We start from the raw sequence: 22,225 nt of genomic DNA on the forward strand, positions 1-22,225 counted from the left end.
TCCACTTGCACTAGAGTAAATAATATAGTATTACATGGTAATGAGTCTAACACCCATAGAGTTCTGGTGTTGATCATGTTTTGCTCGTTGAAGAGGTTTAGTCAACAGATGTGAAACATTCAGATACGTATGTACTTTGGAAATGTTTATGTCTTCCTCCTTGATATAATCACAGATGGAATTGAAGCATCACTTTATGTGTCTAGTTGTTTTGTGAAACCTTGGTTCCTTAGCTAGAGCAATGGCACAGGTGTTGTCACAAAACAGGGTCATTGGATCCAGTGCACTCGGCACAACTCCAAGATCCATCATGAATTGCTTCATCCAAACACCTTCCTTCGCTGCTTCTGAAGGAGCTATGTACTCCGCTTCACATGTAGAATCAGCTACGACGCTTTGCATTGAACTACACCAGCTTACCGCTCCACCATTTAGAATAAATACGTATCCGGTTTGAGACTTAGAGTCATCCAGATCTGTGTCAAAGCTAGCATCAATGTAACCCTTTACGACGAGCTCTTGATCACCTCCATGAACATCTTGAGGATATTCTTGACCGATGTCTAGTGTTCCACTCCTGGATCACTTTGAATGCTTCCGGCCATGCTTATGGTAAGGCTGACATCAGGTCTTGTGCACAACATCGCATACATAACAGAGCCTATGACTCAAGCATAGGGGATGACACTCATCTTCTCTCTATCCTCTCTAGTCGCTGGGCATTGAGTCTTACTCAACTTCACACCTTTGTAGGACATGCAAGAACCCCTTCTTGGGATAATCCATTTTGAACTTCTTCAAAACCTTATCAAGGTATGTGCATTGTAAAAGTCCAATTAAGCGTATCGAACTATCTCTATAGAATGTGATGCCTAAAATGTAAGCAACTTCCCTGAGGTCCTCATTGAAATAATATTGTTCAAATATATCTTCATTTTTTCCACAAGTTCTATATTGTTTCCAATCAGCAATATGTCATCCACATATAATATTAGAAATTCTATAGAGCTCCCACTCGCTTTGTTGTAAATACAAGCTTCCCCATAAAGTTATAGAAATCCAAATACTTTGATCACCTCATCAAAGCGAAGATTCCAACTCCGAGATACGTGCACCAGTCCATAAATGGATCGCCGGACCTTGCATACTTTATTAGCATTCTCTGGATCGACAAAACCTTCCGGTTGCATCATATACAACTCTTACTTAAGCAAACCATTAAGGAACGCTGTTTTGACATCCATCTGCCAGATTTCATAATCGAAAAATGCTTCTATTGCTAACATGATTCTGACAGACTTAAGCATCGCTACGAGTGAGAAAGTCTCATCGTAGTCAACTCCTTGAAGTTGTGAAAACCCCTTTGCCACAAGTTGAGATTTATAGACGGTAACATGACTGTTTACGTTTGTCTTCCTCTTAAAGATCCATTTGTTTTGAATAGCCTTTCGACCTTTAGGTAATACTTCCAAAGTCCACACTTTGTTTTCATACATGGATACTATCTCGGATTTCATGGCCTCTGGCCATTTGTTGGAATCCGGGCCCACCATCGCTTCTCCATAGCTCGTAGGTTCATTGTTGACCAACAACATGACCTCTAAGACAGGATTACCGTACCACTCAGGGACAGTATGCGTCCTTGCCGACCTACGAGGTTTAGTAGTAAATTGATCTGAAGCTTCATGATCACCATCATGAGCTTCTTCTTCAACTTATGTAGGTGCCATAGGTACATCTTCCTGTGCCCTGCTACTCTCTTGTTGAAGTGATGGTTTAGTAACCTCATCAAGTTCCACCACCCTCCCACTCAATTCTTTCGAGAGAAACTCTTTCTCAAGAAAGGACCCATTTTTAGCAACAAACGCTTTGCCGTCGGATATTGCGATGGAATGTAAACCCAACTGTCTCCTTTGGGTATCCTATGAAGATGCACTTATCTGCTCTGGGTTCGAGCGTGTCAAGCTGAAGCCTTTTGACATAAGCATCACAGCCCCAAACCTTAAGAAACAACACCTTAGGTTTCTTGCCAAACCATAATTCATACGGTGTCGTCTCAATGGACTTAGATGGTTTCCTATTTAAAGTGAATAAGGTTGTCACTAATGCATAACCCCAAAAAGATAGTGGCAAATTGGTAAAAGACATCATAAAATGCACCATATCTAATAAGGTACGATTACAATGTTTAGACATACCATTACGCTATGGAGTTCCACGTGGCGTGAGCAATGAAACAATTCTACACTGTCTTAAGTGCATGCCTCACTCATAACTCAGATATTCTCCTCATTGATCAGATCGTAGGAACTTAGTTTTCTTGTTACGATGATTCTCCACTTCACTTTAAAAAAATGAACTTTTGAAACGTTTCAGAATTGTGTTTCATCAAGTAAATATGTCCATATCTACTTGAATCAACAGTGAGGGTGAGAAAATAACAATATCCACCGTACAACTCAACACTCATTGGTATGCACACATCCATATGTATGATCACGAACAAGTCACTTTCCCGTTCCATTGTTCCAGAAAACGAGGTTTTAGTCCTCTTGCCCATGAGGCATGGTTCGCATGTGTCAAGTGATTCAAAATCAAGTGACTCCAAAAGTTCATCGGCATGGAGCTTCTTCATGTGTTTTACACCAATATAACCTAAGCGGCAGTGCCACAAGAAAGTGTTACTATCATTATTAACTCTACTATTTTGGCATTAATGTTATAAACTTGTGTATCATCACTATCGAGATTCAACAAGAACAAACCATTCACATTGGTTGCATGACCATAAAAGATATTACTCATATAAATAGAACAACCATTATTCACTGATTTAAATGAGTAACCGTCTCACATCAAACAAGATTCAGATATAACATTCATGCTCAACGCAGGCACCAAATAACAATTATGTAGGTTCATAACTAATCCCGATGGTAATCTAAGAGGGAGCATGACGACGATGATCACATCAATCTTGGAACCGTTTCCCACATGCATCGTCACTTTGTCCTTTGCCAGCCTCTGTTTATTTTGTAGTTCCTATTTCAAGTTACAAATATGAACAACCGAACCGGTATCAAATACCTAGGCAGTACTACGAGAGCTAGTAAGGTACAGATCAATAACATGTATATCAAATATACCTTTATTGACGTTGCCAACCTTCTTATTGGCCAGATACTTGGGGCAATTCCGCTTCCAGTGGCCAATTCCCTTGCAATATAAGCCCTCGGTCTCTCTCTTGGGGCCATCCTTGGGCTTCTTCACTGGCGCGACAACTGACTTACCGTTCTTATTGAAGTTTTCCTTATTCTTGCCCTTGCCCTTCTTGAAACTAGTGGTTTTATTGACCGTCAACACTTGATGCTCCTTTCTAATTTCTAATTCCGCGACTTTCAGCATCGTGAATAGCTCGAAGAGTGACTTGTTCATTCCTTGCATATTATAGTTCAACAGGAAGCTCTTGTAGCTAGGCGGCAATGACTGAAGAACTCTGTCTGTGTCCTTCTGAGGTGGAATCTCAACTCCCAACTAACTCAAACGGTTGTAGTACTAGGACATTTTGAGTATGTGTTCACTGACAGAACTATTTTCCTCCATTTTGGAGGCAAAGAATTTATTGGAGGTCTCATACCTCTCGATTCCTGCATTAGCTTCAACAACAAGCTTCAACTCCTGGAACATCTCATATGCTCCATGGATTTCAAAACACGTTTGAAGTCCCGGTTCCAAGCTATACAACATGGCACACTAAACTATCGAGTAGTCATCAACACGCGTTTGTTAGACATTCACAACATCTATGTATGCGGACAAAGGGGGTGCTATACCTCAAGTGGTGCATCCAGGACATAAGCCTTTTGTGAAGCCGTGAGGGTTATCCTCAGATTATGGACGCAGTCCGCATGGTTGGCAGATTTTAGAATTCCTAACAAGTCTAGTGCACCCTACACATTCTAGTCAACAAATATGGTAGCGGAAAGTAAAGACTTTGCACATGTAGTAAGGAGTAGAGTTTAGGAAGATCAAACACGAAAAAGTTGACACGACGATTTTTGGCATGGTTCCGATAGGTCGCGCTATCGTACATCCATGTCATTGGAGGCTTCAACCCACGGAGGGCTCCACCCACAAGGGGTCCAGAAAGAAGCGGCCATGTCTATTCCACCACGGCTTCCGTCCACACAGGACTAGCCTCACTCACGGAAGATCTTCACGAAGTAGGCGATCTCCTTTCCCTTACAAACATCTTGGTTCAACTCCACAACATGAAGTAGGAGGCTCATAAGCGACACCTAACCAATCTAGGGGCACCACCCTCCAAAAGGTAATAGATGTGGTAGAACAATGAACTCGTTGCTCTTGTGCTTCAAAAGATAGTCTCCTCAAGACTCGATCACTCTCTCACAATTTGGCACTGGTAGGAGAGATTGATCTTGTGGAAAGCAACTTACGGAGGCTAGAAATCAAGGTTCAAATGGTTGGAATGGAATCTCTTGATTTCAACACATGAGTAGGTGGCTCTCTCTTAGAAAAATGGATCTGGCAAGTGAGTGTGTGTGTGTGTGTGTGTGTGTTCTGAGAGCTTCCTCTTTAAATGAGAGGTAGGTGGAGGGGTATATAGATGCATCCCCCAAAATCCAACCATTACAACATTATTGTCGAACTCGGTGACACTGAAATGAATCTCGGTGTTACCAAGTTGCATTAAGTGTGGCAACTTTTGAATTCGTGGTGAGACTGATATAGGAATTTCGGTGGTACTGATACGATGACCTAGACGAGTTCCCAAATCTCGGTGCACTCGGAAATTCCGATTTGTGAAATCTTCTCAACAGACAGTTGGTCACTGAATCTCGGTGGCGCTGGTAAGGATGTTAGTGGTACCGAGATGGTAGGGTTTGGCATAGGTTTTCTCAAGTGTAAGATCGGTTGGGCCGAATGAAAATTTTTGGTGGCACCAATTTTGCTGGTTTGGGTTTGGACAGAGATAATTTGTGGGAGAATGGCTGAGTATCTTGGTGGCTACCTCTAAGCACTTGAGCAACCAATTCATCATAGTACCTCATCCCCTTTTAATAGTATTGGCTTTCCTATGGACTCAAAGTGATTTCTCACAAATTTAAAATGTAGAGTCTTCTTGCTTGAAGCTTGAGCCAATCTTATTCCTTCCTTCATCAAGGGGCTTCTTCTCACAATCCTTTATTCCAAGGCTCTCTATGGACTATACCTCAAATATACTAGGTAGAAGTGTTAGTCCAAGAGACAATGTATGTTGTCATGAATTATCAGAACCACCAAGGGGGCATATGTGCTATCAATCTCCCCCTTTTTGGTAATTAATGAAAACATACAATCAAAGCTTCAAATAAAAATAAACATTAGAATATGACAGCTTTGAAAGATACATGACTAGCACAAGCTCCCCCTAAATGTATGCAATCCCTTTTAAAGGATAGTTGCTTTGGACTGCATGGGCACACACATGGTAGCAGGACAGGACAAGTCATATAAATCTTGGCTATACACATCAAACATTTGTGAATAAGGAATTTCCATGTTCAAGACTCAATCTTCCAAACAATATGTGCAAGAGAGAAGGGATCATCATGAACAATGATATGATGCATATACTTACCTTGAGGTTCTTGAGCATCTTGACAGTATAAGTACACTTGGGAAAACAAATGTTAGATAACACAAGAGTACTCTATTGTGAAGATGCAAAGAGCTTCAAAAGTACCAAGATGTTGAAGACATGTTGAAAATAGGATTTGATGATAGATATGTCTCCAAGAGAATTTTAGAACTTTCTCCCATAAGGATGAATATGTAAGAATTTACTCTCCCCCTGAATCATGGCATGTAGATATTGTGAGTAGGTAGGGTGAGACAAGTTCAATCCAAAGATAGTGAAAAACCAAATATATCTGAAACAATTGTATCTCTCTCCCCCTTAATATGTAAGGTTTGATACATCTCCCCTTAGGTAGTCTTTTAGGAACAAATATCTCCCACTTTCAATATGTCTCCCCCTTTATGTAAGCTTATTGTTGATATTTCTCCCCCTGTATATAGGCTTATGTGAAGCTTTGATATTTATCCCCCTTTTGCATTAGTTTCCAAAAAGGTCATAGGGTAAGGGCTCACTGAGAGAAAAGGGATCCTTGATTCTTCTCTCTTTGATAAAGGGTTCCTTGAATTTGACTCCCCCCTTAAGAATTGATAAGAGTTTCTTGAACTATCTCCCTATAGGTTAGGGATCCTAGATGATTATCCCTCTTATATTGTATAGGACCACTCAGGTTTTCTCCCCCTAGAGAAGATTCCCCCCTAAAAAATAATGCTGAAACTAATTTTGTTTCCCCAAAAGTTCTATAAGATCTTAGGTGGTAATGAAACTTGGTATCATTGAGAATCTTTATCGCCCTAAGAGAAAAGTCTAGGAAATATTAGAAAATCAAAGCCAGTGATACATTTCAGAGTCACCGAGGCAATGTGGTTTGGTAGAACCGAGAATGACAACACGCCTCTGGAAGAAATCGGTTGGAATGAGTTTTCCCATATCCGTGAAAACGAGTTGCATAGAAAATCAACTCCTTCATTGAAAATAGACACAAAATATCCACAGACTTTGAAAAAGAATCTATCCAAAGATAAAAAGTGAATAAGAGAAAATATTTTTTGTGTTTTTGAGAATATATCCATACATATAGACGAGATTTGTATGGTTCCAAGAAGGCATGCAATGAAAATGTGAACCGTACAAGAAATTCCATCTAGATGTGGGGCGGTGGCTGGGTCACCTATATTAGAGTATTTGACTTGAGGAATCAAGCAAGAATGCTTGATCATAGGTCATACTCATTGTTAAGCGCAAAATGGGGTTACCATTTCTTGATTAAGCTTTTAATGTCTTCATATCACTTGATTTTCTTTACCTCATGACTTGGTGCAAAGCTTTATCAAGGACATGGGTACATACCTTTGAATGATGTTGATGACATGGCATGTAGGTGAACTTGTCATGGATGCTCAACGTTAATGATGACCATCTTGAGTTGGGAGCTATACCTGTCAATTCAGTTTACTTTTCACCTACAATGGCTAGTCATGCAAGGAAGAACATTATATACCGAAATGACATAAGTGAATTTCATTATCATATAATTGTCAAGGATATGATTTTGTTGTCTTCTTCCTCCATCTCCGAAGAAAGGGATTGTTGATACTTGGCTATGACAAGATTGCTTTTGATGTGAGTTGATGGCCATCTTGTGGAGTGTATTTCTTCCAAGTACCTCAAAAGGGTTAGATGCAATACAAGGGAGCATAGTTTTCCAAGATGTAAGATAGTGTCAAATCAATGGTATCATGAATAGATAATCAAGCTCATGCCCTCGCATGCATCCGAGTAAGTCTAGCTCAAGTTTGAGTCATCAATGATGTTCAACTCACTCCTCAAATGACAAAATACTTTCTTATCAAGTGGTTTGGTAAATATATCAGCCAATTGTTTGTCGGTACGAACATGTTTAAGATCTATATCCCCTTTAACAACATGATCACGAATGAAATGATGGCGCACTTGAATATGTTTTGTTCGAGAATGTTGCACATAATTATAGGCAATTTTAATAGCACTTTCATTGTCACACAATAATGGAACATTTTTAACATGAATGCCATAATCCTTAAGAGTTTGAGTCATCCATAGTAATTGCGCACATCATGATCCGACGGCTATATATTCAGCTTCGGCGGTAGATAAAGATGCCGAGTTTTGTTTCTTGGATGACAAATACACAAGAGATCTCCCAAGAAATTGACATGTACCTGATATGGAGTTTCTATCAACCTTGTCTCGCGCATAGTCTGAGCCGGAATAGCCAACAAGATTAAAAGAAGATCCCTTGGGGTACTATATGCCAAAGTTTGGTGTGTGTATTAGGTATCTCATGATTCTTTTAACAACCAATAGATGACACTCTTTAGGTGCCGCTAGGTATGGGGCACACATGCAAACACTCAACATGATATCAGGACACGAGGCAGATAGATATAGAAATGAACCAATCATTGATCGATAAACTCTTTCATCAACCGGTTTGTCCTCCTTAGTGAGGTCAATATGTCCACTAGTAGGCATGGGGGATCTCATACCTTTGCACTCTTGCATACTGAACTTCCTGATTAAGTCCTTGGTGTGCATGGTTTGAGATATAAACGTACCTTCTCTCGATTGTTTGATTTGCAATCCAAGGAAGAATTTCAGCTTGCACATCATTGGCATCTTATATTTCTTTGACATCAACTTTACAAACTTCTCACTAAAATGTGGGTTAGTAGAACCAAAGATAATATCATCCACATATATTTGGCACACAAATAGTTATCCATTGACTCTTTTAGTGAATAAGGTTGCGTCAATTTTACCAACTTCAAAACCCTTTTCAATGAGAAACTTTGGTAGGCATTTGTAACAACCTCTAAGGGCTTGTTTAAGACCATATAAAGCTTTACAAAGTTTGTAAACATGATTAGGTTTATTGGGGTTCACAAAGTCGGGAGGCTGTTTGACATAAACCTCCTGCTCAATTTAATAATTTAGAAAAGTACTTTTAATACCCATTTGGTAAAGAGCAATACCATGGTGATTGGCATAAGCGAGAATAATGTGAATGTCTTCAAGTCTAGCAACGGGGGCATAATTCTCACCATAGTCCATACCTTCGACTTGCGTGTATCCTTGGGCTAGGAGACGCGCATTGTTGCGTACAACTTGTCCATCTTCATCTTGCTTGTTCCAAAACACCCATCTTGTACCGATGATGTTGTGCTCGCCTTCGGGCTTTCCAACAAGTGTGCACACTTGATTCCTCTCGAAGTTGTGTACCTCTTCGTGCATGGCATTCACCCAATCTGGGCCTTGAATGGATTCTTCTACCTTCAAAGGCTCAATTCTAGAAATGAAAGAATAATGCTCGCAAAAGTTAGCTAAACGAGATTTAGAGCGAGTGATTCTCCCGATTTGTATGTCACCGAAGATTTGAGTCAGTGGATGATCTTTGTGCACTCTTGCCCAGACTCATGATAGCTTCTTCTTGTTGGATGGTGGAGCTTCTTTATCATCATCTTCTTGCATGTTGTCATTGACAGTGTCAACTCCTTGAGGTGGTGGTGAGGAAGGTTGTGGTGGATCATCACGATGTACTTCTTCCTCTTCTTCATCATGTCATGTACCACTTGTGGATGCCTCCATGTCATTTTTTGGTTCGCCTTGATGCGAAGTAGGAGCTTCCACTTGAACTAATGAAGTACTTTCCTTCACCTCCATGGGTTGAATCTTGCCAATAGGTAGATCTTGGATGGCTCCCGAAGGTTCCTTATCTCCTACATCATTTGGCAATTGTTCGACTTGCGAACCATTAGATTCATCAAACTTCACATCTACCGTCTCTTCAACTTTTCGAGTGAAGATGTTGTAGACATGGTAACTGTGAGAGTTTGTTTTGTAACCAAGTAGGAAACTGTCATGAGATTTAGGAGCAAATTTAGTGCGACGATGCTTATCAAGAATGTAGCACTTTGAGCCAAATACTCGAAAGTATCCAACTTAGGGTTTGTTACCAGTGAGTATCTTGTATTCCTTTTTAGCGAGAAGCTTGTGCAAGTAGAGTCGGTTTATGGCGTGACAACCTGTTTCCACGGCTTCTGCCCAAAATTTTCTTGGTGTCTTATATTCGTCAAGCATCATTTTGTCCATCTCTATGAGAGTCCAATTCTTCCTATCAACAACTCCATTTTCTTTAGGTGTGTACGTCAACGAGAACTCATGTGAGATACCTTCTTTGTCAACAGAAGTATCCACATTTGTGTTCTTGAACTCCGTTCTGTTATTGCTTTGAACTTTCTTGATCTTCACTTCGAATTGATTGTGGGCTTTTCGAGCGTAGCTCTTGAAGATTTTTTCTAATCGTGACTTATCATCAAGAAAAAGTACCCATGTAAATCTGGAAAAATCATCAAGAATAATTACACCAAAAGAATTTCCATTGAGGCTCTTGTAAGCGTTGGGATCAAAGAGATCCATGTCAAGCAGCTCGAGTGGCCTTCTAGCAGTCATGAGTTCTTCACGGGATGACTTCCACAGACTTGTTTTCCTTCTTGACAAGCACTGCAAAGTCTATCTTTGTCAAAGATAACATCTTTAACACCAAGAATATGATCACCTTGGATAAGCATGTAAAGATTACGCGTAGCAACATGTCCTAGACTTCTACGCCATAACAAACCTTTGGAAGAGTTTGCAATAAGGCATGTACGAGGTTTGGATTTTTTTAGTGAAATCAAAAATGTATAGAACTCCTCTACGAAAGCCAGTAAAGGCCATCTTATGATTATCTCGATGAAATACTTGGCAATCAACTTCCGTAAATAGCACATTGAAACCAAAGTCTGCTAATCTAGACATGGAGAAAAGATTGTAGCCAAGGAATTCAACAAGCATAACATTTTGAATGGAGCTATCATGAGATAAGGCCACCTTACCAAGACCAAGTACCTTACCCTTGGAGTTGTCTCCAAAGGTCACATACCTTCGAGGTCCACGGTTTGGTGTGATCTCATGGAACATGTCTTTATCTTTGGTCATGTGATCTGTCCATCCACTATCAAAAACCCACTCCTTTCCTCCGGCCATGTAGTCTCTAAGGTTCGCCATAAGACTAAGGTTCATCATGGTCTTTGATAACCCACAAGTATAGGGGATCGCAACAGTTTCCGAGGGTAGAGTATTGCTACCTCTTGAGCTTGCGTTGGTTTTTCCCTTGAAGAGGAAAGGGTGATGCAGCACAGTAGTAGTAAGTATTTCCCTCAGTTTCAGAACCAAGGTATCAATCCAGTAGGAGTATCAAGCCAAGTCTCCAAAGTACCTGCGCAAAATAACAAACTTGCACCCAACGCTACAAAGGGGTCGTCAATCCCTTCACGATTGATTGCAAGGTCAGATCTGAAGGCGGAAAGTGCAACAAAGTAAAAGTGTAGGGCTGAAAATATGATGTGAAGTAGACCCGGGGGCCATAGTGTTCACTAGAGGCTTATCTCAAGATAGAAAATATTACGGTGGGTGAACAAATTACTATCGAGCAATTGATAGAACCGCGCAAAGTCATGACAATATCTAAGGCAATGATCATACATATAGGCATCTCGCCCGAGACAAGTAGACCGATACTTTCTGCATCTACTACTATTACTCCACACATCCACCGCTATCTAGCATGCATCTAGTTTATTGAGTTCATAATAAACGGAGTAACGCTTTAAGCAAGATGACATGATGTAGAGGGATAAATTCATGCAATAGATATAAACCCCATCTATTTACCCTTGATGGAAACAACACGATGTGTGCCTCGCTACCCCTTCTATCACTGGGTGAGGTCACCACACGGTATGAACCCAAAACCAAGCACTTCTCCCATTACAAGAATCATAGATCAAGTTCTCCAAACAAAACCACAACTCGAAGAGAATTACAAGGGTATGAAATCATGCATATAAGAGATCAGAAGAAACTCAAATAAGATTCATAGATAATCTGATCATAAATCCACAATTCATCGGATCTCGAAAAACACACTGCAAAAGAAGATTACATCGGATAGATCTCCATGAAGATCATGGAGAACTTTGTATTGAAGATCCAAGAGAGAGAAGAAGCCATTTAGCTACTAGCTATGGACACAAAGGTCTATGGTGAACTACTCACGCATCATCGGAGAGGCAATGGTGTTGATGAAGAAGCCCTCAGTGTCCGAATCCCCCCTCCGGCAGGGCACCAGAACATGCCCCAGTTGGGATCTTGTGGAGACAGAAACTTGCGGCGGCGGAAAAGTATTTTCGTGGTTCCCTCTCGTGGTTTCAGATTTTTCGGGGATTTATAGTTGGAAGAAGTAGGGAAAAGGAGCCATGGGGGCCCACAAGCCTGCTAGGCGCCCCTAGACCGCGGCTAGGGGGCTTGTGGCCTCCCCCGGGACCCTTTGCATTGGTTCTCAAGCTTCCTGCGTATCTTCTATTCTCGAAAAAATCTTTTCGGAGGTTTTATTCCGTTTAGACTCCGTTTGATATTCTCCTCTGAAAAAGGTTAAAAACACGAAAAAAACAGGAATTGGCACTTGGCCCTGAGTTAATAAGTTAGTCCCAAAAAATATATAAAAGGAATACAAAACATCCAAAGTTTGACAAGATAATAGCCTGGAACCATCAAAAATTATAGATACGTTGGAGACGTATCAAGTATTCAACCCAAATTTGTTGATTCGACACAAGGGGAAGCCAAAGAATATTCTCGAGTATTAGCAGTTGAGTTGTCAATTCAACCACACCTGAAAGACTTAGTATGTGCAGCAAAGTTTCAGTAGCAAAGTAATGTGATAACAACGGTAGCAACGGTAACAGTAGCAGCAGTGACAGCAGTAGCGGTAACAGTAGCAGAAGTGACAGTTGTAGCGGCAAAGTAACGTAGAAAGGACCAGTAGGAAAAACTCGTAGGCATTAGATCGGTGATGGATAATTATGTCGGATGACATTCATCCTGTAATAGTTATAACATGGGGAGATATGTAACTAGCTCCAGTTCGTCAATGTAATGTAGGCATGCATTCCGTATATAGTCATACGTGCTTAAGGGAAAGAACTTGCATGACATATATTGTCCATACCTCCCGTGGCAGCGGGGTCCTAATGGAAACTAACGGATATTATGGTTCTCCTTTTAGTAGAGAACTGGAACAAAGCATTAGCACATAGTGAATACATGAACTCCTCATACTATGGTCATCTCCGGGTGTAGTTGCGGCTATTGTCACTCCGGGGTTGCCGGGTCATAACACATAGTAGGTGACTACAACTTGCAAGATAGGATCAAGAACACACATATATTGATGAAAACATAATACGTTCAGATCTGAAATCATGGCACTCGGGCCCTAGTGACAAGCATTAAGCATGGCAAAGTAGTAGCAACATCAATCTCAGAACATAGTGGATACTAGGGATCAATCCCCATCAAAACTAACTCGATTACAAGATAGATCTCATCCAACCCATCACCGTCCAGCAAGCCTACGATGAGATTACTCACGGACGGACAAGATCATCATGGAATTGGCGATGAAGGATGGTTGGTGATGACGACGGCGACGATCTCCCCTCTCCGGAGCCCAGAACGGACTCCAGATCTGCCCTCGAGAGGAAGAACAGGTGGTGGTGGCGCCTCCGTATCGTAAAACGTGATGCACTCTTCTCTTTTATTTTTTTCGGTCGAAGGAGAATATATAGAGCTGGAATTGGAGGCGGCGGAGCCCCGAGGAGCTCACAAGCCTGCCAGGCCTGGCCAGGGGGCGGGCCTGGTGGGCTTGTGATCTCCTGGCTCCGTCCCTCCAGTTGATTCTTGCGCTAGTATTTTTTCTATATTCCACAAAAAATCCTCGTAAATTTCCAGGTCATTCCGAGAACTTTTATTTATGCACAAAAACAACACCATGGCAATTCTGCTGAAAACAGCGTCAGTCCAGGTTAGTTCCATTCAAATCATGCAAATTAGAGACCAAAACAAGGGCAAAAGAGTTTGGAAAAGTAGATACGATGGAGATGTATCAGTCTTCTCATACTCGATGTCAAAATGTTCATCTTCATCGTAGTAGCCATGCTCCACATTGTCATCGTCGAACGAAATATCATCGTCATGGGAAACAAGAATTTCATCAAAATTTTGACTATGATAGTGTTCATATTTATGCATGTGAATGGCTTCAACAATGACATTGTTAATGGTAATGGCATCTCCTTTAGCACGCATGGGCTCACAAAGCTCAAATAGGCATTTAAAAAAATTAGGATCGGTTGGCTTCATTTTGTGAAACGCAATGCATTTATGGAAAATGATATCAAGATTTTTAGTGAATAGCCGGGATATCTTTTCTCTAAGTATTTCCACAAAGTGACTCAAAATTTTGCACTTTATTAAGCATATTTCTTGGTTGTCCTCTAATGATTAGATTTACAGTTTTGAGATTACAAAGCATATCAAGTTATTCATCATGAGAAGGATGCAAAGGATCAATGGGAGGCTCATAGGGATATTCAACATACTTGCACAGATGGAACTTATCAAATATATCAAGTATTTCATCTTTCCATTGTCTAAAATATTCCCCATCAGGAATAGACACTCTACAACTAATATTCCCCAAACTAGGCACATACATCTTCATCCAACGGTCTTTAAACCAAGGTTTTGGAGACCTTGCTCTGATACCAATTGTGAGATTGATAGAAGAGGTCTCTAAAGGGGGTCAATAGACTACTTGCATAAATTAAAATTCTAGCCTTTCCCAAATTTAATGGTTGGAAGAATTTAGTATTCCTAACAAGTCTAGTGCACCCTACACATGCTAGTCAACAAATATGGCAGCAGAAAGTAAAGACATTGCACATGTAGTAAGGAGTAGAGTTTAGGAAGATCAAACGTCAAGATGTTGACACGACGATTTTTGGCATCATTCTGATAGGTGGCGCTATCATACACCATGTTAGTGGATACTTCAACCCATAGAGGGTAAGGGTTGCGAGAGTCCACAGAGATCTCCACGGGGTCCACGAAGAAGCAGCCTTGTCTATCCCACCACGGCTTTCGTCGACACAGGACTAGCCTCACTCACGATAGATCTTCACGAAGTAGGCGATCTCCTTGCCCTTACAAACATCTTGGTTCAACTCAACAACACGAAGTAGGAGGCCCCATAGCGACACCTGACCAATCTAGGAGGCACCACCCTCCAAAAGGTAATAGATGTGGTAGAACAATGAACTCCTTGCTCTTGTGCTTTAAAAGATAGTCTCCTCTACACTCAATCACTCCCGCGCAGATTTGGCAGTGGTAGGAGAAATTGATCTTGTGGAAAGCAACTTGGGGGGGGGGGCTAGAAATCAAGGTTCAAATGGTTGGAATGGAATCTCTTGATCTCAACACATGAGTAGGTGGCTCTCTCAGAAAATTGGATCTGGCAAGTGTGTGTGTGTGTGTGTGTGTGTGTGTGTTCTGAGTGCTTCCTCTTCAAATGCGAGGTAGGTGGAGGGGTATATATAGGCATCCCCCAAAATCCAACTGTTACAACATTATTTCCCAACTGGGTGACATTGAAATGAATCTCGATGGTACCGAGTTGCACTAAATGTGGCAACTTTTGAATTGTCGGTGAGACCGATATAGGAATCTCGGTGGTACCGACACGATGACCTAGACCAGTTTCCGAATCTGAGTGAGACTGAATTCAAACTCGGAAATTCCAATTTATGAAACTTCTCAACCAAAAGTTGGTCACCGAATCTCGGTGGAACCGATACGAATGTTGGTGGTACCGAGATGGTAGGGTTTGGCATAGGTTCTGTCAAGTGTAAGATCGGTAGGGTCGAAGGGAAATTTTTGGTGGCACCGATTTTGCTCGTTCAGGTTTGGACAATGATATTTTGTGGGAGAATGGCTGAGTATCTTGGTGGCTACCTCTAAGCACTTGAGCAACCAATTCATCATAATACCTCATCCCCTTGTAATAGTATTGGCTTTCCTATGGACTCAAAGTAATTTCTCACAAATGTAAAGTGTAGAGTCTTCTTTCTTGAAGCTTGAGCCAATCTTATTACTTCCTTCATCAAGGGGCATCTCCTCACAATCCTTTATGACAAGGCTCTGTGTGGACTATACCTCAAATATACTAGGTAAAAGTGTTAGTCCAAGACACAACGTATGTTGTCATGAATTATCAAAACCACCAAGGGAACATATGTTCTTTCAGTCTCCCCCTTTTTGGTAATTGATGACAACATACTATCGAAGATTCAAATAAAAATACACATTATAACATGACAACTTCCAAAGATACATGACTAGTAAAAGCTGCCGCCACCTCCTGTTCTTCCTCGGGAGGGCAGATCTGGAGTTTGATTTGGGCTCCGGAGAGGGGAAATCGACACCGTCGTCATCACCAACCATCCTTCATCACCCATTTCATGATGCTCTCCGTCGTTCGTGAGTAATTCCATCATAGGCTTGCTGGACGGTGATGGGTTGGATGAGATCTATCATGTAATCGAGTTAGTTTTGTTAGGGTTTGACCCTAGTATCCATTATGTTCTGTGATCGATGTTGCTATGACTTTGCTATGCTGAATGCTTGTCACTACAGCCCGGGTGCCATGATTTCAGATCTGAACCTATTGTGTTTTCATGAATATATATATGTGTTCTTGCTCCTATCTTGCAAGATATAGACACCTATTACGAGTTCTGATCCGCATCCCCCAGGGTGACAATAACTCGGATTCTTTCCGGTGATTACCGTAGTTTGAGGAGTTCATGTATTCACTAAGTGCTAATGCTTTGGTCCGGTTTTGTGTTAAAAGGAGGCTTTAATATCCCTTAGTTTCCATTAGGACCCTGCTGCCACGGGAGGGTAGGACAAAAAATGCCATGCAAATTCTTTTCCATAAGCATGTATGACTATATATGGAATACATGCCTACATTTCATTCATGAATTGGAGCTAGTTCTGTATCACCCTATGTTATGGCTGTTGCATGATGAATGCCATCCGACATAATTATCCATCACTGATCCATTGCCTACGAGCTTTCCACATATTGATCTTTGCTAAGTTACTTTTCCGTTGCTATTGTTACAATCACTACAAAACTGTTACTGTCACGTTTGCCACCGTTACCGTTACTTCCATATTACTTTGCTACTAAATACTTTGTTGCGGATATTAAGTTTTTCATGTGTGGTTGAATTGACAACTCAAGTGCTAATACTCGAGAATATGCTTTGGCTCCCCTTGAGTCGAATCAATAAATTTGGGTTGAATACTCTACCCTCGAAAGCTGTTTGTGATCCCCTATGCTTGTGGGTTATCAATAGAGTAGATGAAAAGGGAGAGTTAGAGGAGGAGGAAAAAACTTTTGGTAAGTTCATGAGAAATCGCAAGGGTAAATACAAGAAGCATGTTATGGCTCTCTTGGAACAACTCGGTGAGGCCATTGACCTTATTGAATCTCATGAAGATACTATCTTTACGCTTCAAGGTCAAAGTCATGATTATGCCGATGAGATTGCAGATCTTTCCATTGCTCTTGAAAAAGAGCAAGGACTTCGTTTGATTATTGAGTCACCTAACAATGACCTTGATAAGTTAAAGAAAGATCTTGACCAGGCTCTTGTTCTTACTCGTGTGCTTCAATACAAAAAGAGTGCACTTGGGCTTGATCTTGATAGACTCAAGAAAGAGCTTGTAGCACTTCACAAGGCTCATATGGCCTTAAAGAGTGCTCATGTCTCTTTAAAAGAGTCTCATGCTGAACTCCAAGTAAAACTCACTAAAGAAATAGCCACTTGCTCTCCATGTGTTTTAATTGATAATGTCCATGCTACTAACCCCTGTTGTGAGCATGCACATCTTGTGGAGGAGAACTCCAAATTAAAAGAGTAGCTTGAGAAAGGCCTTGTGACATGCATCCAAGGTGAAAAGAATCTTAATGACCTTTTGAGTAGTCAAAAGGAGGTGGTTGCAAAGGAAGGAGTTGGGTTTGCACCCAAGTCCAAGAAGAAGAACAAGAATAAGAAGACCAAGCAACCTCCCCATCTTATGGAAACCTTTGTTAAATCAGGGGAGAATACTCATGGGAAGAAAAAGGACCAAGCTAAGGGTGGTAATGCCGTGAAGAGCAATACCCCTCTAAACAACATAGTCGGCGACTTCAATCCCTCCTATGTGTTGTGTCGTGCTAGTGATGGATAAGTTTTTGCTAAGTTTGTTGGTTCTTATGATGGATACATCGCATGGTCTATTTGGGTTCCTAAGACCCTTGTTACTAATGTAAGAGGACCCATTAAAGAATGGGTACCTAAATCCAAGCATTGATCTTATGCAGGAGTTTGCTCCGGTGGGGTGTAATGGTTGCTTGATATTGGAGCAACAAATCATATGACTAGAAGCAAGGACTTGGTGGTGGGCATTCATCCTGACCCATCCATTGCCACCCAAGTCCCCTTTGGTGATGATATGATTTCAAAGGTATTGGGTCTCGGCAAGGTGGTAGTTTCTCCGGAACTTACCATTGAAAAGGTTATATTGGTTGAGACCCTCACATACAATTTACTTTCCGTCCATCAACTTGTAATTATGGGCTTTAGTACTTTCTTTTGCATTGACTCTGTGTCCCTTTTGTGGAGCAAGACTCTTAAAGTAGACTCTGTTGGGCATGTCGAGAATGGCTTCTATGTGGTTAACTTTTTGGAGCGACCCACTGAGACCGCAACTTGCCTAATTGCTAAAGTTGATGTGGGGTGGCTTTGGCATTGCCGGCTAGCCCATGTCAATATGAGATCTTTGCAAATTATTCCCAAAGGGGATCACTTTCTTGGACTAACCAATGTTAGTTTCGCCATAGATCGCGCTTGCACTACATGTATTGAAGGAAAGATTCATGAGACAGCTCACCGCCCCATGACTATCATCTAAACAAAAAGGACCATGGAACTCCTTCACATGGATCTCTTTGGTCCTCCATCTTATGATAGTCTTGGGGAAGAAAGTATTGCTTGGTGATAGTGGATGATTACTCAAGATATACCTGGGTATACTTTTTCAAAAGAAAGAGTGAGACTCAACAAACCGTCATTGACTTTGCTAACAAAGCTCAACGCCAAGGTAACGCAAAGATATTGATGATCAAAAGTGACAATGGCACCGAGTTCAAGAACTACACCCTAAAGGAATTTCTGAGTGATGAACGAATCAAGCATCAATACTCTGCTCTTTACACTCCTCAACAAAATGGTGTGGCGGAAAGGAAGAACCAGACGTTGATGGATGTGGCAAGAACCATGATTGTGGAGTTTAAATCTTTTTATAACTTTCGGGCTAAAGCCATCAACACCGCATGTCATGCATCCAATCGGCTCTACCTCCCCAAAGGTTTGAAGAATTTGCTGATGACTAAAGAGTTTGCTGCACTAATGACTAAAGAGTTTGAGTTGTCTATGATGGGAGAGTCGAAGTTTGTCTTTGGATTCGAAGTCAAGCAACAAAGTCAAGGAACCTTCATCAATCAACAAAAATACACTCAAGACATGCTCAAAAGGTTCAAGATGGATGATCTCAAACCAGCCAAGGCCAACACTCCAATGCCTCTCAACTACCATCTTGACCTCGATCCCAATAGTAAAGCTGTGGATCAGAAGGTATATCACTCTATGGTCGGATCTTTGATTTACCTTTGTGCATCTAGACCGAATATTATGTTGAGTGTGGGAATTTGTGCACGATTTCAAACTGTACCTAAGGAAAGTCACTATGTGGCGGTCAAGCGAATCTTTCGATATTTGGCTCATACCGCAAACTTTGTCTTATGGTATCCCAAAGGGGCTTCATTTGATCTCACAAGATATTCAGATTCGAATTGGCCGAGAGACCGTGTGGATAGGAAGTCAACTTCCGGAGGTTGCCGGTTCCTTGGCCACTCTCTAGTAAGTTGGTCTTCCAAGAAACAAAATTGTGTTTCTCTCTCGTCCACCGAGGCTGAATAAGTAGGTGTTGCAAGTGGTTGTGCTCAGTTGCTATGGATGAGGCAAACTTTAAAGGATAATGGTGTCACTTGTGACAAAGTGCCTCTTTATTGTGATAATATTAGTGACATCTCAATCTCCAACAACCCGGTTCAACAATGAAAGACGAAGCACATCAGTATTCGTCACCACTTCATCCGGGAGCATATCAAGCGTGGGGAAATTGATCTCATTTACCTCAACACTAATGAACAGCTTGTAGATATCTTCACAAAGCCTTTGAATGAAGCAAGATTTAGCGAGTTAAGGCATGTTCTAAATATCATTGATCTAAGCAATGTACATTGAAATCTAGCACATCCCCCCACTCTCATCATTATATTTTGTTTAGATGTATGCAAGAATTTAGGGGGAGTCTAGTTCTCTGAATGAACTATCCCTCCTCCTATTATGCATAAAACAATCAAATCTTTCACATTCGCCATTTTTGATGGTATTTGTGTCACAAAGACGAGTTTGGTCATGGGCCCAAGGTTAAAATCTTCGTGTTGTCATACTGTTTCACTCAAACATAGGTGGCCTCGCCCATTGCCCCCTCTTAGTGTGGTTTTTGCCTTTGGTGTTTCTTTTCATTGCATCTTTTGTTTGTCTTTCTTTGTGCTTTTTGCTTGGCTTATGTTTTAGGTGTGGTATCCTTCAAGGTGTGTATTACTTTTTGTGTGGTTCTTCTTCATCACCTTAGAGATTACCCCACCATACTCGCTTGACTGTTCTTTGTCCCAAGCCCTCCTCACCCGACAAACCCTCTCATTTCCAAATTGTACGCATTTATTTCCTGGTGGTGGTGACTAAGGCAGGTTGGTAAAACCAGTGTCAATAGAGGTACAACCGCTAATCACCCATTGGCCCACCCTAGCAGTACAACTGGTGCGAGTTTGTGGTTCTACCGCTAATTCCCAGGTTGTACTCGGCCGGTACAACCGCTCCTCGGAGCTGTACAACCGTCTGCGGCAACTGGTGCTTAAAAAGTGGGTCAGGCCGAAGGGGTACTCAGTTTCCCCTTCCTGCCCAACTCCTCCCCTTGGTCCCCTCGTCGCCTACCGTCATCACCACCATGCTGGAGTGCCTCCGGCGCCCCGGATCAGGTGCCTCCCCTCGGATTAGCTCTGTGGAGGCCCTCCCTTCCCTGATCTCCTCCAATGCACACTGGTAATGCCCTTCTATCTTCTTGATTTCAGATCTGCATCCTTCGATTCACTTGTTCGTACTTCATTGCTAGGATCCCGCGTTTTTGAACAAAATATTGATAGGAGGAGATCCTATATATGATTCCTATCAGTTACGCTGTAGTACCTAGAATCACTGGCATCGGTCTCAGATCCGGATGTACCGGACTCCCTAAGATAGCAGTTCAATCGCTTGCATCGGCGGTACAACCGCTCCTGCGGTACAACCGGTGTAGACCTATAATCCAGAATATCATCTGCATCGTCAAGCATGTCCACCGACTCCGAAATATCTCCAAGTGAAGAAGTAGTAAAATGTGAAGTGGACGATGTAATAGCGACTGCATTGTCCTCCGTTGGTGGTGTAGGTGTTGTTGTGATAGGTGTAGAAGACAGTGCATCTTATCTTTGTTTAGGCTTCCACACTTGTTTGGTATGTATCATGGGCCAAGTGTCATTGAATAATTTATCTCTTTGTTTCTCGGCCTCCTACTCTGCCATCTCTTGATTCCTCAACCTTTGTAATTTTCTCTTTTGTGTCTTTGTTAGCCCTGGAGGACACCACTTTGGCTGGGTGTATTTAGGGTCTCGTGGCTTTGCCTGGCTAGTGCTTGCTTCATGGTCATTAGCCGAGTGCTTTGGCGCAATAGCAAGTATCAGCTCAGTCCGGTTGCTGAAAGGATCGATATGGTTGACTAGAGGGGGGTGAATAGGCAACTACCAATTTTTAGCTTGTCTTAACAAATTAGCGTTAGCAACAAAAGGTTCTCTATATAAACAACTAGGTGAGCAACCTATATGATGCTAACTACAAGGATAACAAGTGCAAGCAAAGAATACACCACAACAATAACAAGTACAAAGTAAAGGTAAGAGATAACCGCAAGTGGAACCGGTGAAGACGAGGACGTGTTACCGAAGTTCCTTCCCTTTGACAGGAAGTACGTCTTCGTTGGAGTGGTTTGGAGGCACAATGCTCCCCAAGAAGACACTAGGGCCACCGTATTCTCCTCACACCCTCACACAATGCGAGATGCCATGATTCCACTATTGGTGCCCTTGAAGGCGGCGACCGGACCTTTACAAACAAGGTTGGGGCTATCTCCACACAAATCTTGGAGGCTCCCAACAAGACCACGACGCTTCACCACAATGGAATGTGGCTCCAAGGTGACCTCAACCATCTAGGGTGCTCAAACATCAAAGAGTAATGCTACGGCGAAAAAAGTCCTTCCCCGGCAACGCCAGGAATTCTTCTTGCTACTTCTCTTAATTGCGTCGGTTTTTCCCTTGAAGAGGAAAGGGTGATGCAGCACAGGAGGAGTAAGTATTTCCCTCAGTTTGAGAACCAAGGTATCAATCCAGTAGGA

Source organism: Hordeum vulgare, chromosome 2H, assembly GCF_904849725.1.
Source record: "Hordeum vulgare subsp. vulgare chromosome 2H, MorexV3_pseudomolecules_assembly, whole genome shotgun sequence".
In the NCBI taxonomy this organism is placed as follows: domain Eukaryota; kingdom Viridiplantae; phylum Streptophyta; class Magnoliopsida; order Poales; family Poaceae; genus Hordeum; species Hordeum vulgare.